Consider the following 15,382-nt stretch of genomic DNA (forward strand, 5'->3'; position numbering starts at 1 on the left):
TCCTTATGATAGATGATAAGGCACCAAGATAAAAAGGTAAATAGATAAAATAAGATAGAGGACATCTTTGGACCAATGATACTTGTGTCACAGAGGAGTGTGATTAACTCAAAGCTATGCAATGGAGGTCGAAGGGGGCAAGTGACTTTAGATAAACAGTGAATCTCTATATGGTTAAACAAGGAGAAAAAATTTTTATTGCCACTTTTTTTTTAATTTTTTTTCAGTGTAACAGTATTCATTGTTTTTGCACCACACCCAGTGCTCCATGCAATCCGTGCCCTCATTAATACCCACCACCTGGTTTCCCCAACCTCCCACCCCCCCGCCTCTTCAAAACCCTCAGATTGTTTTTCAGAGTCCATAGTCTCTCATGGTTCACCTCCCCTTCCAATTTCCCTCAACTCCCTTCTCCTCTCCATCTCCCCTTGTCCTCCATGATATTTGTTATGCTCCACAAATAAGTGAAACCATATGATAATTGACTTTCTCTGCTTGACTTATTTCACTCAGCATAATCTCTTCCAGTCTCATCCATGTTGCTACAAAAGTTGGGTATTCATCCTTTCTGATGGAGACATAATACTCCATAGTGTATATGGACCACATCTTCCTTATCCATTCTTCCGTTGAAGGGCATCTTGGTTCTTTCCACAGTTTGGTGACTGTGGCCATTGCTACTATAAACATTGGGGTACAGATGGCCCTTCTTTTCACTACATCTGTAACTTTGGGGTAAATACCTGGTAGTGCCAATTTTTTTCTAATATAAAGTATTATAGAACTTCATTATTTTAAATAATTGAATCTGAAAGTCCACTTCAAGGGTCTCTCATAAACTACAATACTCTGGTGCTCACTTTGGCAGCACATATACTAAAATTGGAACAATACAGAGAAGATAGCATGGCCCCTGTGCAAGGATGACACACAAATTCATGAAGCGTTCCATATTTTAAAAAATAAAATAAAAATTAAAATAAAAGCTACAATACTCTGAACACAAAGAATAGAGTGAAGGACTTTTATCTGACTTTTATCTGTCTTTGTGGATCTCCCAATTTCCCTCAACTGTGACATGTAACTATCTGACACACCGACAGAGTAAGTGCACCTGCATCAACTGTATATTACATGTTAGAACCCTTTAGTACCTTCTTGTAATTCTGGCACTCCAGGAGATCATCTGTGTACCCCCCCACTCCTTTGAAGACTACAGTCCTAAATAAATACCAGATAATCTGTCATTTTGTTAAATGATTTTCTAAGTGGCTCTCTAGGTCAATCATCTGCAAAATAATTTCATATTATAATTTTTAAAAGAAATATCAAAAAATAATTTATACTTTTTTGCAAATATTACCTTAAAATATGCAGTTATTGAGAAGTGACTCAGAGATTCATAATGTGAAAGGGTATGTGAGAGGAAGAGAATCAGCAAATCAAAGGTGATGATAGCCAGAACATTTCTGATCCTTTGTTTTGGAAGACAGACTTTCAGCTTGAAGCATGCTAAGAGGATAATTAAGTTAGCACATTGATCTGGAAAGTTTCTGTATTAGGGTGATATCCTTTTTGCTTAATATCTTTTCTTTTTCCCTTCAGAATTTTACAGTAAATTCAGGTTATTAATGAGATAAGCATTCAGACAGACACATAGGCACCTGTGCATGTGCTCATACACATAAAATGAGATGATGCCTTAAAATATTTATCTTTGTATTACTTTTTTCATTTCTGCAGCTTGCCAGTCAGAACAAACACACTGCTTTGAATAAGGTTAGGATTATCATAGTAGAAGTGGGGGAAAAAAAAAAGGCTAAAACACATCTTTTGCCCAAGAAAGGCTCTTGAAACTCTAAAAGGTAGACCCTGAGCCAGGCAAGGCACAGAGGTTTTGTTTTAGTAAAGGTTTTTAAATGCGTAGTGAGAGAAGTGATCAATATTTGTGTGAAACCTTGCTGAACTACATCCAAAATTGCCCCCAAATAGCATCTGCATTTAGAGAGCCAAGACAATAATAAGCCAACCCCAGTGAAATCCAGAAGAGTGACAGTGGGATAGGGATAGATAAGTGATTTCCTAGTCTCTATCTTTGAATAGGATTTTACAGTGGTAGAAATCTGCTCTGGTGATATATTTAATTCATACTGATATGTGGATGACTGTGTGTGCATAATGCACAAGGGCCCTACCCCACTTAATGGGAGAACCTTTGGTGGAAGATTGTTCAGAGGAGACTTCAGCTGGGCCTAGATGTCACAAGGGTTGCATTCCTCATGGGTTCCAGACTGATAATTATGGTCAAATCTTAGCATTACCCAGATGGGGAAGTGCTGGGCCTGAAGTGAGAAGAGAGACCACATGTCTGAGGACTGTATGACCTGGGTGTCAGATATGCTTGGAAGTGCACCCTGAGAGTGCTGAATTGAGCTGGGAAAACCAAGAAGTGAGAAAATGAAGATTTGGTCAATGTAATGGCAGTGTCTAATAATTTAGAATTAAAACCTGGCAAAGGCCATAAAAGACAGCAACTCATGTTGCCCTAAGTGCCCTACCTAATACATACTAAGATGGCTCTGGGAAGCTTGGGAAAAAGTGATGACCCGCATTCAACAGAGTAGAGATGCCACAATTGTATGCCAAACTGTGGAAGAGAGGATAAAAAGGCTCAGAGATGTGGGCACTCTATAGCAGACCAGAAAATCTACTAGCTGATTCTGCTCCTTGATGCCATGAACGTGACTCTGTTTATCATATTAATAATTGAATGGGTTAGCGGGAGGGCATCAGTTCAGTTTCCTTTCTCTAGGACTGACATGGGACAGGCTGTTGCAGAACTGTGCTCCCTCATGGTAAGGGAGAATGCAATTCCAGAACAAAAGGAGCCTAGGGCAGCAGTGACCTATCAGAAGCAACAGGGCAAAATTACCTTATAGGGCAGAAAGGCTGTAATGCCAGCTGGGGGTAGGGCGGTGTGTGGCTAAAGGACAGAGATTCGTAGTTACAAGGTTAAAAATGAGTAGGCAGAGGACCAAGGTCATCCACTCCGGTGGAAAATCACACTCGTTTTTCCAGGTTCCAGATCTTAGCTAGTTCTTAGTCACAGAACCTATCAACCAGAAGAGAAGCCAGATATACATGAGGAAAGACCCTGTAGCACCATGTGTGATATGTCCATACAGTAGTGATCAAGTCACCCTTTTTTTTTTCATAATTTATGCTTTATTTCTTTTTTTTTTAATTTTTATTTTTTAAAAACATATATTTTTATCCCCAGGGGTACAGGTCTGTGAATCACCAGGTTTACACACTTCACAGCACTCACCAAAGCACATACCCTCCCCAGTGTCCATAAACCCACTCCCCTTCTCCGAACCCCCCTCCCCGCCAGCAACCCTCAGTTTGTTTTGTGAGATTAAGAGTCACTTATGGTTTGTCTCCCTCCCAATCCCATCTTCTTTCATTTATTCTTCTCCTACCCACTTAAGCCCCCATGTTGCATCACCACTTCCTCATATCAGGGAGATCATATGATAGTTGTCTTTCTCTGCTTGACTTATTTCGCTAAGCATGATACGCTCTAGTTCCATCCATGTTGTCGCAAATGGCAAGATTTCATTTCTTTTGATGGCTGCATAGTATTCCATTGTGTATATATACCACATCTTCTTGATCCATTCATCTGTTGATGGACATCTAGGTTCTTTCCATAGTTTGGCTATTGTGGACATGGCTGCTATAAACATTCGGGTGCACGTGCCCCTTTGGATCACTACGTTTGTATCTTTAGGGTAAATACCCAATAGTGCAATTGCTGGGTCATAGGGAAGTTCTATTTTCAACATTTTGAGGAACCTCCATGCTGTTTTCCAGAGTGGCTGCACCAGCTTGCATTCCCACCAACAGTGTAGGAGGGTTCCCCTTTCTCCGCATCCTCGCCAGCATCTGTCATTTCCTGACTTGTTGATTTTAGCCATTCTGACTGGTGTGAGGTGGTATCTCATTGTGGTTTTGATTTGTATTTCCCTGATGCCGAGTGATATGGAGCACTTTTTCATGTGTCTGTTGGCCATCTGGATGTCTTCTTTGCACAAATGTCTGTTCATGTCCTCTGCCCATTTCTTGATTGGATTATTTGTTCTTTGGGTGTTGAGTTTGCTAAGTTCTTTATAGATTCTGGACACTAGTCCTTTATCTGATATGTCGTTTGCAAATATCTTCTCCCATTCTGTCAGTTGTCTTTTGATTTTCTTAACTGTTTCCTTTGCTGTGCAAAAGCTTTTGATCTTGATGAAATCCCAATAGTTCATTTTTTCCCTTGCTTCCCTTGCCTTTGGCGTTGTTCCTAGGAAGATGTTGCTGCGGCTGAGGTCGAAGAGGTTGCTGCCTGTGTTCTTCTCAAGGATACTGATGGATTCCTTTCGCACATTGAGGTCCTTCATCCATTTTGAGTCTATTTTTGTGTGTGGTGTAAGGATATGGTCCAATTTCATTTTTCTGCATGTGGCTGTCCAATTTTCCTAGCACCATTTATTGAAGAGGCTGTCTTTTTTCCATTGGACATTCTTTCCTGCTTTGTCGAAGATTAGTTGACTGTAGAGTTGAGGGTCTATTTCTGGGCTCTCTATTCTGTTCCATTGATCTATGTGTCTGTTTTTGTGCCAGTACCATGCTGTCTTGATGATGACAGCTTTGTAATAGAGCTTGAAGTCCGGAATTGTGAGACCACCAACGTTGGCTTTCTTTTTTAATATCCCTTTGGCTATTCGAGGTCTTTTCTGGTTCCATATAAATTTTAGAATTATTTGTTCCATTTCTTTGAAAAAGATGGATGGTACTTTGATAGGAATTGCATTAAATGTGTAGATTGCTTTAGGTAGCATAGACATTTTCACAATATTTATTCTTCCAATCCAGGAGCATGGAACATTTTTCCATTTCTTTGTGTCTTCCTCAATTTCTTTCATGAGTACTTTATAGTTTTCTGAGTATAGATTCTGTGCCTCTTTGGTTAGGTTTATTCCTAGGTATCTTATGGTTTTTGGGTGCAATTGTAAATGGGATGGAGTCCTTAATTTCTCTTTTCTTCTGTCTTGCTGTTGGTGTAGAGAAATGCAACTGATTTCTGTGCATTGATTTTATATCCTGACACTTTACTGAATTCCTGTATAAGTTCTAGCAGTTTCGGAGTGGAGTCTTTTGGGTTTTCCACATATAGTATCATATCATCTGCGAAGAGTGATAATTTGACTTCTTCTTTGCCGATTTGGATGCCTTTAATTTCCTTTTGTTGTCTGATTGCTGAGGCTAGGACCTCTAGTACTATGTTGAATAGCAGTGGTGATAATGGACATCCCTGCCGTGTTCCTGACCTTAGCGGAAAAGCTTTCAGTTTTTCTCCATTGAGAATGATATTTGCAGTGGGTTTTTCATAGATGGCTTTGATGATATTGAGGTATGTGCCCTCTATCCCTACACTTTGAAGAGTTTTGATCAGGAAGGGATGCTGTACTTTGTCAAATGCTTTTTCAGCATCTATTGAGAGTATCATATGGTTCTTGTTCTTTCTTTTATTGATGTGTTGTATCATATTGACTGATTTGCGGATGTTGAACCAACCTTGCAGCCCTGGAATAAATCCCACTTGGTCGTGGTGAATAATCTTTTTAATGTACTGTTGAATCCTATTGGCTAGTATTTTGTTGAGTATTTTCGCATCTGTGTTCATCAAGGATATTGGTCTATAGCTCTCTTTTTTGGTGGGATCCTTGTCTGGTTTTGGGATCAAGGTGATGCTGGCCTCATAAAATGAGTTGGGAAGTTTTCCTTCCATTTCTATTTTTTGGAACAGTTTCAGGAGAATAGGAATTAGTTCTTCTTTAAATGTTTGGTAGAATTCCCCCGGGAAGCCGTCTGGCCCTGGGCTTTTGTTTGTTTGGAGGTTTTTAATGACTGTTTCAATCTCCTTACTGGTTATGGGTCTGTTCAGGCTTTCTACTTCTTCCTGGTTCAGTTGTGGTAGTTTATATGTTTCTAGGAATGCATCCATTGCTTCCAGATTGTCAAATTTATTGGCGTAGAGTTGCTCATAGTATGTTCTTATAATAGTTTGTATTTCTTTGGTGTTAGTTGTGATCTCTCCTCTTTCATTCATGATTTTATTTATTTGGGTCCTTTCTCTTTTTTTTTTTTTTTTTTTTTTTTTGATCAGTCGGGCCAGGGGTTTATCAATTTTATTAATTCTTTCAAAGCACCAGCTCCTAGTTCCGTTGATTTGTTCTAATGTTTTCTTGGTTTCTATTTCATTGATTTCTGCTCTGATCTTTATGATTTCTCTTCTCCTGCTCGGCTTAGGGTTTCTTTCTTTCTTGTTCTTTCTCCAGCTCCTTTAGGTGTAGCGTTAGGTTGTGTACCTGAGCCCTTTCTTGTTTCTTGAGAAAGGCTTGTATGCTATATATTTTCCTCTCAGGACTGCCTTTGTTGTGTCCCACAGATTTTGAACCGTTGTATTTTCATTATCATTTGTTTCCATGATTTTTTTCAATTCTTCTTTAATTTCCCGGTTGACCCATTCATTCTTTAGAAGGATGCTGTTTAGTCTCCATGTATTTGGGTTCTTTTCAAACTTCGTTTTGTGGTTGAGTTCTAGCTTGAGAGCATTGTGGTCTGAAAATATGCAGGGAATGATCCCAATGTTTTGATACCGGTTGAGTCCTGATTTAGGACCGAGGATGTGATCTATTCTGGAGAATGTTCCATGTGCACTAGAGTAGAATCTGTATTCTGTTGCTTTGGGATGAAATGTTCTGAATATATCTCTGATGTCCATCTGGTCCAGTGTGTCGTTTAAGGCCTTTATTTCCTTGCTGATCTTTTGCTTGGATGATCTGTCCATTTCAGTGAGGGGAGTGTTAAAGTCCCCTACTATTATTGTATTATTGTTGATGTGTTTCTTTGATTTTGTTATTAATTGGTTTATATAGTTGGCTGCTCCCACGTTGGGGGCATAGATATTTAAAATTGTTAAATGTTCTTGTTGGACAGACCCTTTGAGTATGATATAGTGTTCTTACTCATCTCTTATTATAGTCTTTGGCTTAAAATCTAATTGATCTGATATAAGGATTGCCACTCCTGCTTTCTTCTGATGTCCACTATCATGGTAAATTCTTTTCCACCCCCTCACTTTAAATCTGGAGGTGTCTTCGGGCTTAAAATGAGTTTCTTGGAGGCAACATATAGATGGGTTTTGCTTTTTTATCCATTCTGATACCCTGTGTCTTTTGACAGGGGCATTTAGCCCATTAACATTCAGGGTAACTATTGAGAGATATGAATTTAGTGCCATTGTATTGCCTGTAAGGTGATTGTTACTGTATATGGTCTCTGTTCCTTTCTGATCTACCACTTGTAGGCTCTCTCCTTGCTTAGAGGACCCCTTTCAATATTTCCTGTAGAGCTGGTTTGGTGTTTGCAAATTCTTTCAGTTTTTGTTTGTCCTGGAAGCTTTTAATCTCTCCTTCTATTTTTAGTGATAGCCTCGCTGGATAAAGTATTCTTGGCTGCATGTTTTTCTTGTTTAGTGCTGTGAAAATATCATGCCAGCTCTTTCTGGCCTGCCAGGTCTCTGTGGATAAGTCCGCTGCCAATCTAATATTTTTACCATTGTATGTTACAGACTTCTTTTCCCAGGCTGCTTTCAGGATTTTCTCTTTGTCACTGAGACTTGTAAATTTTACTATTAGGTGACGGGGTGTGGGCCTATTCTTATTGATTTTGAGGGGCGTTCTCTGAACCTCCTGAATTTTGATGCTCGTTCCCTTTGCCATATTGGGGAAATTCTCCCCAAAAATTCTCTCCAGTATACCTTCTGCTCCCCTCTCCCTTTCTTCTTCTTCTGGAATCCCAATTATTCTAATGTTGTTTCGTCTTATGGTGTCACTTATCTCTCGAATTCTCCCCTCGTGGTCTGGTAGCTGTTTGTCCCTCTTTTGCTCAGCTTCTTTATTCTCTGTCATTTGGTCTTCCTTATCGCTAATTCTTTCTTCTGCCTCATTTATCCTAGCAGCGAGAGCCTCCATTTTTGATTGCACCTCATTAATAGCTTTTTTGATTTCAACTTGGTTAGATTTTAGTTCTTTTATTTCTCCAGAAAGGGCTTTTATATCTCTCGAGAGGGTTTCTCTAATATCTTCCATGCCTTTTTCGAGCCTGGCTAGAACCTTGAGAATTGTCATTCTGAACTCTAGATCTGACATATTACCAATGTCTGTATTGATTAGGTCCCTAGCCTTCGGTACTGCCTCTTGTTCTTTTTTGTGTGTTGAATTTTTCCGTCTTGTCATTTTGTCCAGATAAGAGTATATGAAGGAGCAAGTAAAATACTAAAAGGGTGGCAACAACCCCAGGAAAATATGCTTTAACCAAATTAGAAGAGATCCAAAATCGTGAGGGGGGAGAAAGGGGATAAAAAGAGGTTCAAAAAGGAAGAAAGGAAAAAAAAGAAAAAGAAAAAAGAAAAAAAAAGAAAAGAAAAGAATTAAAAAAAAAGAAAACACCTTTCAGAAAGTGGTTGTTTTTCTGTTTCCAGAATTGCTGTTCTTCTTCTCTTCGATCTGCCGATGGATTTTCAGGTGTTTGCAATCTTTAGATAAGCTATCTAGCTGGTCTCCGGCTAGCTGAAGTAGTCTCAGCCTGCTACTTCTCCGCCATCTTGACTCCTCCCCCTCTATGTACATTTCTAAAAGAAAAATTTCATTGTACAAAACACTGCATAAAATTAACAAGGTTACTGTTACACCAAAATTAGAAGCAAACCTCTGGAATCTTTATAATTTGTAACATAATTATTTTTTTTTAAGATTTGATTTATTTATTTGACAGAGAGACACAGAGAGAAAGAAAAAGAGAGAAAGCAGGGCTCTTGGGTGGCTCAGTGGGTTAAGACTCTGCCTTTAGGTCAGGTCATGATCTCAGGGTCCTGGGATCAAGCCCCACATCGGGCTTTCTGCTCAGCAGGGAGCCTGCTTCCCTCCCTCCCTCTCTCACTCTGCCTGCTACTCTGCCTACTTGTGATCTCTGTCTGTCAAGTAAATAAATAAAATCTTTAAAAAAAAAAGAAAGAAAAAGAGAGAAAGAGAACACAAGTAGACTAAGGTAATCTTACATCTTTTGAGAAATGTTGGATGCTGGATCTGAGTTGTTGCTGATGACACAGGGTGCCCCAATGTGCTATAGTGACATCCCTGTTAGAGAAAGCATATATGAGGTGATAAATGGAATTGTTATGCAGGTCCATCTCGAAGCAGTAGGCAGAGGAAGAAGCAGGCTTCCCTCTGAATAATTGCCTGATGTAGGGCTCAATCCCAAGACGCTGGGAGCTGAAGGCAGATGCTTAACCCACTAAGCCACATAGGAACCCCTGTAACATAATTATTAAACAACACCAACCATCTCAGTAATTAACTAGCACAGATATATTTCCCCAAATACTTGCATACAGAACTAAGCCCACACTTGATTTTTGCCTTCTTAAACTCTGGGCTTGTGTTTTTTTTCCTATAGATGTGTTTACTGGAGGGCATTGATGGGGAGGCCAGTATTACTAAAAACTAAAAATCTGATCTGAGAGGTATATATCATTTGATTTCTTTAAACCCAGGGAATACCTTCACAGTTCTTTCCATTATACTGCCTGCTTCCACAGTTTAATTCTGTAAAATATGACAGTTTTTGAAGCACATTAAACAAACACATATTGCAACAACAAAACTGTGCAATGTTATTTGTTAGGAGGGGAGATGGATTTCACACAAGCTGGGTAAATGGATAGAGTTAGTTTTTGTTTTATTTAAAATCAACTTCATTAATGTAAATTTGATATACAATAAAATGCACACATCTTAAGTCACTGATATTTGACAAATGTGTTATGCTTGAGTAATCACTCCAATCAAGACCCTTTACGTTCTGCATCTTTTGAGTACTTTAAATTTTTGAAGGCGGTATTGGTCTTTGGCATTCTCTCTGGGAATGGGCTATGGGTTTTAATTTATTATCTTGGTGAGAGAAGAGGAACTGCTTCAGGGGGCTTCTACGTGGCCTCTACTATTACAACGCTCTTCTTACACAGGTCAAGGGAACAGTGAAAGGGTTCTGCTAACAGCCTGCTGTATTCATCCTAATAACAATTCATCCTGCATAACAATTCCATTTATCACCTCATATATGCCTTCTCTAACAGGGATGTCGCTGTTATGCAGGTCCGTCTCACACTGGAAATGTTGGGCTCACAGACCCACCTGCTGGTTTCTGAATGCATAATTAGGATGAATACAGCAGGCTGTTAGCAGAACCCTTTCACTGTTCCCTTGACCTGTGTAAGAAGAGCGTTGTAATAGTAGAGGCCACGTAGAAGCCCCCTGAAGCAGTTCCTCTTCTCTCACCAAGATAATAAATTAAAACCCATAGCCCATTCCCAGAGAGAATGCCAAAGACCAATACCGCCTTCAAAAATTTAAAGTACTCAAAAGATGCAGAACGTAAAGGGTCTTGATTGGAGTGATTACTCAAGCATAACACATTTGTCAAATATCAGTGACTTAAGATGTGTGCATTTTATTGTATATCAAATTTACATTAATGAAGTTGATTTTAAATAAAACAAAAACTAACTCTATCCATTTACCCAGCTTGTGTGAAATCCATCTCCCCTCCTAACAAATAACATTGCACAGTTTTGTTGTTGCAATATGTGTTTGTTTAATGTGCTTCAAACTGTCATATTTTACAGAATTAAACTGTGGAAGCAGGCAGTATAATGGAAAGAACTGTGAAGGTATTCCCTGGGTTTAAAGAAATCAAATGATATATACCTCTCAGATCAGATTTTTAGTTTTTAGTAATACTGGCCTCCCCATCAATGCCCTCCAGTAAACACATCTATAGGAAAAAAAACACAAGCCCAGAGTTTAAGAAGGCAAAAATCAAGTGTGGGCTTAGTTCTGTATGCAAGTATTTGGGGAAATATATCTGTGCTAGTTAATTACTGAGATGGTTGGTGTTGTTTAATAATTATGTTACAGGGGTTCCTATGTGGCTTAGTGGGTTAAGCATCTGCCTTCAGCTCCCAGCGTCTTGGGATTGAGCCCTACATCAGGCAATTATTCAGAGGGAAGCCTGCTTCTTCCTCTGCCTACTGCTTCGAGATGGACCTGCATAACAATTCCATTTATCACCTCATATATGCTTTCTCTAACAGGGATGTCACTATAGCACATTGGGGCACCCTGTGTCATCAGCAACTCAGATCCAGCATCCAACATTTCTCAAAAGATGTAAGATTACCTTAGTCTACTTGTGTTCTCTTTCTCTCTTTTTCTTTCTTTTTTTTTTAAAGATTTTATTTATTTACTTGACAGACAGAGATCACAAGTAGGCAGAGTAGCAGGCAGAGTGAGAGAGGGAGGGAAGCAGGCTCCCTGCTGAGCAGAAAGCCCGATGTGGGGCTTGATCCCAGGACCCTGAGATCATGACCTGACCTAAAGGCAGAGTCTTAACCCACTGAGCCACCCAAGAGCCCTGCTTTCTCTCTTTTTCTTTCTCTCTGTGTCTCTCTGTCAAATAAATAAATCAAATCTTAAAAAAAAATAATTATGTTACAAATTATAAAGATTCCAGAGGTTTGCTTCTAATTTTGGTGTAACAGTAACCTTGTTAATTTTATGCAGTGTTTTGTACAATGAAATTTTTCTTTTAGAAATGTACATAGAGGGGGAGGAGTCAAGATGGCAGAGAAGTAGCAGGCTGAGACTACTTCAGCTAGCCGGAGACCAGCTAGATAGCTTATCTAAAGATTGCAAACACCTGAAAATCCATCGGCAGATCGAAGAGAAGAAGAACAGCAATTCTGGAAACAGAAAAACAACCACTTTCTGAAAGGTGTTTTCTTTTTTTTTAATTCTTTTCTTTTCTTTTTTTTTCTTTTTTCTTTTTCTTTTTTTTCCTTTCTTCCTTTTTGAACCTCTTTTTATCCCCTTTCTCCCCCCTCACGATTTTGGATCTCTTCTAATTTGGTTAAAGCATATTTTCCTGGGGTTGTTGCCACCCTTTTAGTATTTTACTTGCTCCTTCATATACTCTTATCTGGACAAAATGACAAGACGGAAAAATTCAACACACAAAAAAGAACAAGAGGCAGTACCGAAGGCTAGGGACCTAATCAATACAGACATTGGTAATATGTCAGATCTAGAGTTCAGAATGACAATTCTCAAGGTTCTAGCCAGGCTCGAAAAAGGCATGGAAGATATTAGAGAAACCCTCTCGAGAGATATAAAAGCCCTTTCTGGAGAAATAAAAGAACTAAAATCTAACCAAGTTGAAATCAAAAAAGCTATTAATGAGGTGCAATCAAAAATGGAGGCTCTCGCTGCTAGGATAAATGAGGCAGAAGAAAGAATTAGCGATAAGGAAGACCAAATGACAGAGAATAAAGAAGCTGAGCAAAAGAGGGACAAACAGCTACCAGACCACGAGGGGAGAATTCGAGAGATAAGTGACACCATAAGACGAAACAACATTAGAATAATTGGGATTCCAGAAGAAGAAGAAAGGGAGAGGGGAGCAGAAGGTATACTGGAGAGAATTTTTGGGGAGAATTTCCCCAATATGGCAAAGGGAACGAGCATCAAAATTCAGGAGGTTCAGAGAACGCCCCTCAAAATCAATAAGAATAGGCCCACACCCCGTCACCTAATAGTAAAATTTACAAGTCTCAGTGACAAAGAGAAAATCCTGAAAGCAGCCTGGGAAAAGAAGTCTGTAACATACAATGGTAAAAATATTAGATTGGCAGCGGACTTATCCACAGAGACCTGGCAGGCCAGAAAGAGCTGGCATGATATTTTCACAGCACTAAACAAGAAAACATGCAGCCAAGAATACTTTATCCAGCGAGGCTATCACTAAAAATAGAAGGAGAGATTAAAAGCTTCCAGGACAAACAAAAACTGAAAGAATTTGCAAACACCAAACCAGCTCTACAGGAAATATTGAAAGGGGTCCTCTAAGCAAGGAGAGAGCCTACAAGTGGTAGATCAGAAAGGAACAGAGACCATATACAGTAACAATCACCTTACAGGCAATACAATGGCACTAAATTCATATCTCTCAATAGTTACCCTGAATGTTAATGGGCTAAATGCCCCTGTCAAAAGACACAGGGTATCAGAATGGATAAAAAAGCAAAACCCATCTATATGTTGCCTCCAAGAAACTCATTTTAAGCCCGAAGACACCTCCAGATTTAAAGTGAGGGGGTGGAAAAGAATTTACCATGATAGTGGACATCAGAAGAAAGCAGGAGTGGCAATCCTTATATCAGATCAATTAGATTTTAAGCCAAAGACTATAATAAGAGATGAGTAAGAACACTATATCATACTCAAAGGGTCTGTCCAACAAGAACATTTAACAATTTTAAATATCTATGCCCCCAACGTGGGAGCAGCCAACTATATAAACCAATTAATAACAAAATCAAAGAAACACATCAACAATAATACAATAATAGTAGGGGACTTTAACACTCCCCTCACTGAAATGGACAGATCATCCAAGCAAAAGATCAGCAAGGAAATAAAGGCCTTAAACGACACACTGGACCAGATGGACATCAGAGATATATTCAGAACATTTCATCCCAAAGCAACAGAATACAGATTCTACTCTAGTGCACATGGAACATTCTCCAGAATAGATCACATCCTCGGTCCTAAATCAGGACTCAACCGGTATCAAAACATTGGGATCATTCCCTGCATATTTTCAGACCACAATGCTCTCAAGCTAGAACTCAACCACAAAACGAAGTTTGAAAAGAACCCAAATACATGGAGACTAAACAGCATCCTTCTAAAGAATGAATGGGTCAACCGGGAAATTAAAGAAGAATTGAAAAAAATCATGGAAACAAATGATAATGAAAATACAACGGTTCAAAATCTGTGGGACACAACAAAGGCAGTCCTGAGAGGAAAATATATAGCATACAAGCCTTTCTCAAGAAACAAGAAAGGGCTCAGGTACACAACCTAACGCTACACCTAAAGGAGCTGGAGAAAGAACAAGAAAGAAACCCTAAGCCGAGCAGGAGAAGAGAAATCATAAAGATCAGAGCAGAAATCAATGAAATAGAAACCAAGAAAACATTAGAACAAATCAACGGAACTAGGAGCTGGTGCTTTGAAAGAATTAATAAAATTGATAAACCCCTGGCCCGACTGATCAAAAAAAAAAAAAAAAAAAAAAGAGAAAGGACCCAAATAAATAAAATCATGAATGAAAGAGGAGAGATCACAACTAACACCAAAGAAATACAAACTATTATAAGAACATACTATGAGCAACTCTACGCCAATAAATTTGACAATCTGGAAGCAATGGATGCATTCCTAGAAACATATAAACTACCACAACTGAACCAGGAAGAAGTAGAAAGCCTGAACAGACCCATAACCAGTAAGGAGATTGAAACAGTCATTAAAAACCTCCAAACAAACAAAAGCCCAGGGCCAGACGGCTTCCCGGGGGAATTCTACCAAACATTTAAAGAAGAACTAATTCCTATTCTCCTGAAACTGTTCCAAAAAATAGAAATGGAAGGAAAACTTCCCAACTCATTTTATGAGGCCAGCATCACCTTGATCCCAAAACCAGACAAGGATCCCACCAAAAAAGAGAGCTATAGACCAATATCCTTGATGAACACAGATGCGAAAATACTCAACAAAATACTAGCCAATAGGATTCAACAGTACATTAAAAAGATTATTCACCACGACCAAGTGGGATTTATTCCAGGGCTGCAAGGTTGGTTCAACATCCGCAAATCAGTCAATATGATACAACATCAATAAAAGAAAGAACAAGAACCATATGATACTCTCAATAGATGCTGAAAAAGCATTTGACAAAGTACAGCATCCCTTCCTGATCAAAACTCTTCAAAGTGTAGGGATAGAGGGCACATACCTCAATATCATCAAAGCCATCTATGAAAAACCCACTGCAAATATCATTCTCAATGGAGAAAAACTGAAAGCTTTTCCGCTAAGGTCAGGAACACGGCAGGGATGTCCATTATCACCACTGCTATTCAACATAGTACTAGAGGTCCTAGCCTCAGCAATCAGACAACAAAAGGAAATTAAAGGCATCCAAATCGGCAAAGAAGAAGTCAAATTATCACTCTTCGCAGATGATATGATACTATATGTGGAAAACCCAAAAGACTCCACTCCGAAACTGCTAGAACTTATACAGGAATTCAGTAAAGTGTCAGGATATAAAATCAATGCACAGAAATCAGTTGCATTTC

At 39.0% G+C, this 15,382-nt stretch overlaps 1 non-coding gene across 1 annotated transcript; it reads left to right on the forward strand.

Annotated features, from left to right (window-relative positions):
* The first annotated feature begins 852 nt into the window (after positions 1–852).
* LOC123393041 lies at positions 853–958 on the forward strand. Its single transcript, XR_006607743.1, has one exon. It is a non-coding gene; the product is annotated as a U6 spliceosomal RNA (small nuclear RNA).
* The last annotated feature ends 14,424 nt before the right edge of the window (positions 959–15,382 follow it).

The sequence above is a fragment of the Mustela putorius genome, unplaced genomic scaffold (genome assembly GCF_011764305.1).
Source record: "Mustela putorius furo isolate JIRA1106 unplaced genomic scaffold, ASM1176430v1.1 tig00000721_pilon_pilon_pilon, whole genome shotgun sequence".
Taxonomy (NCBI): Eukaryota; Metazoa; Chordata; class Mammalia; order Carnivora; family Mustelidae; genus Mustela; species Mustela putorius.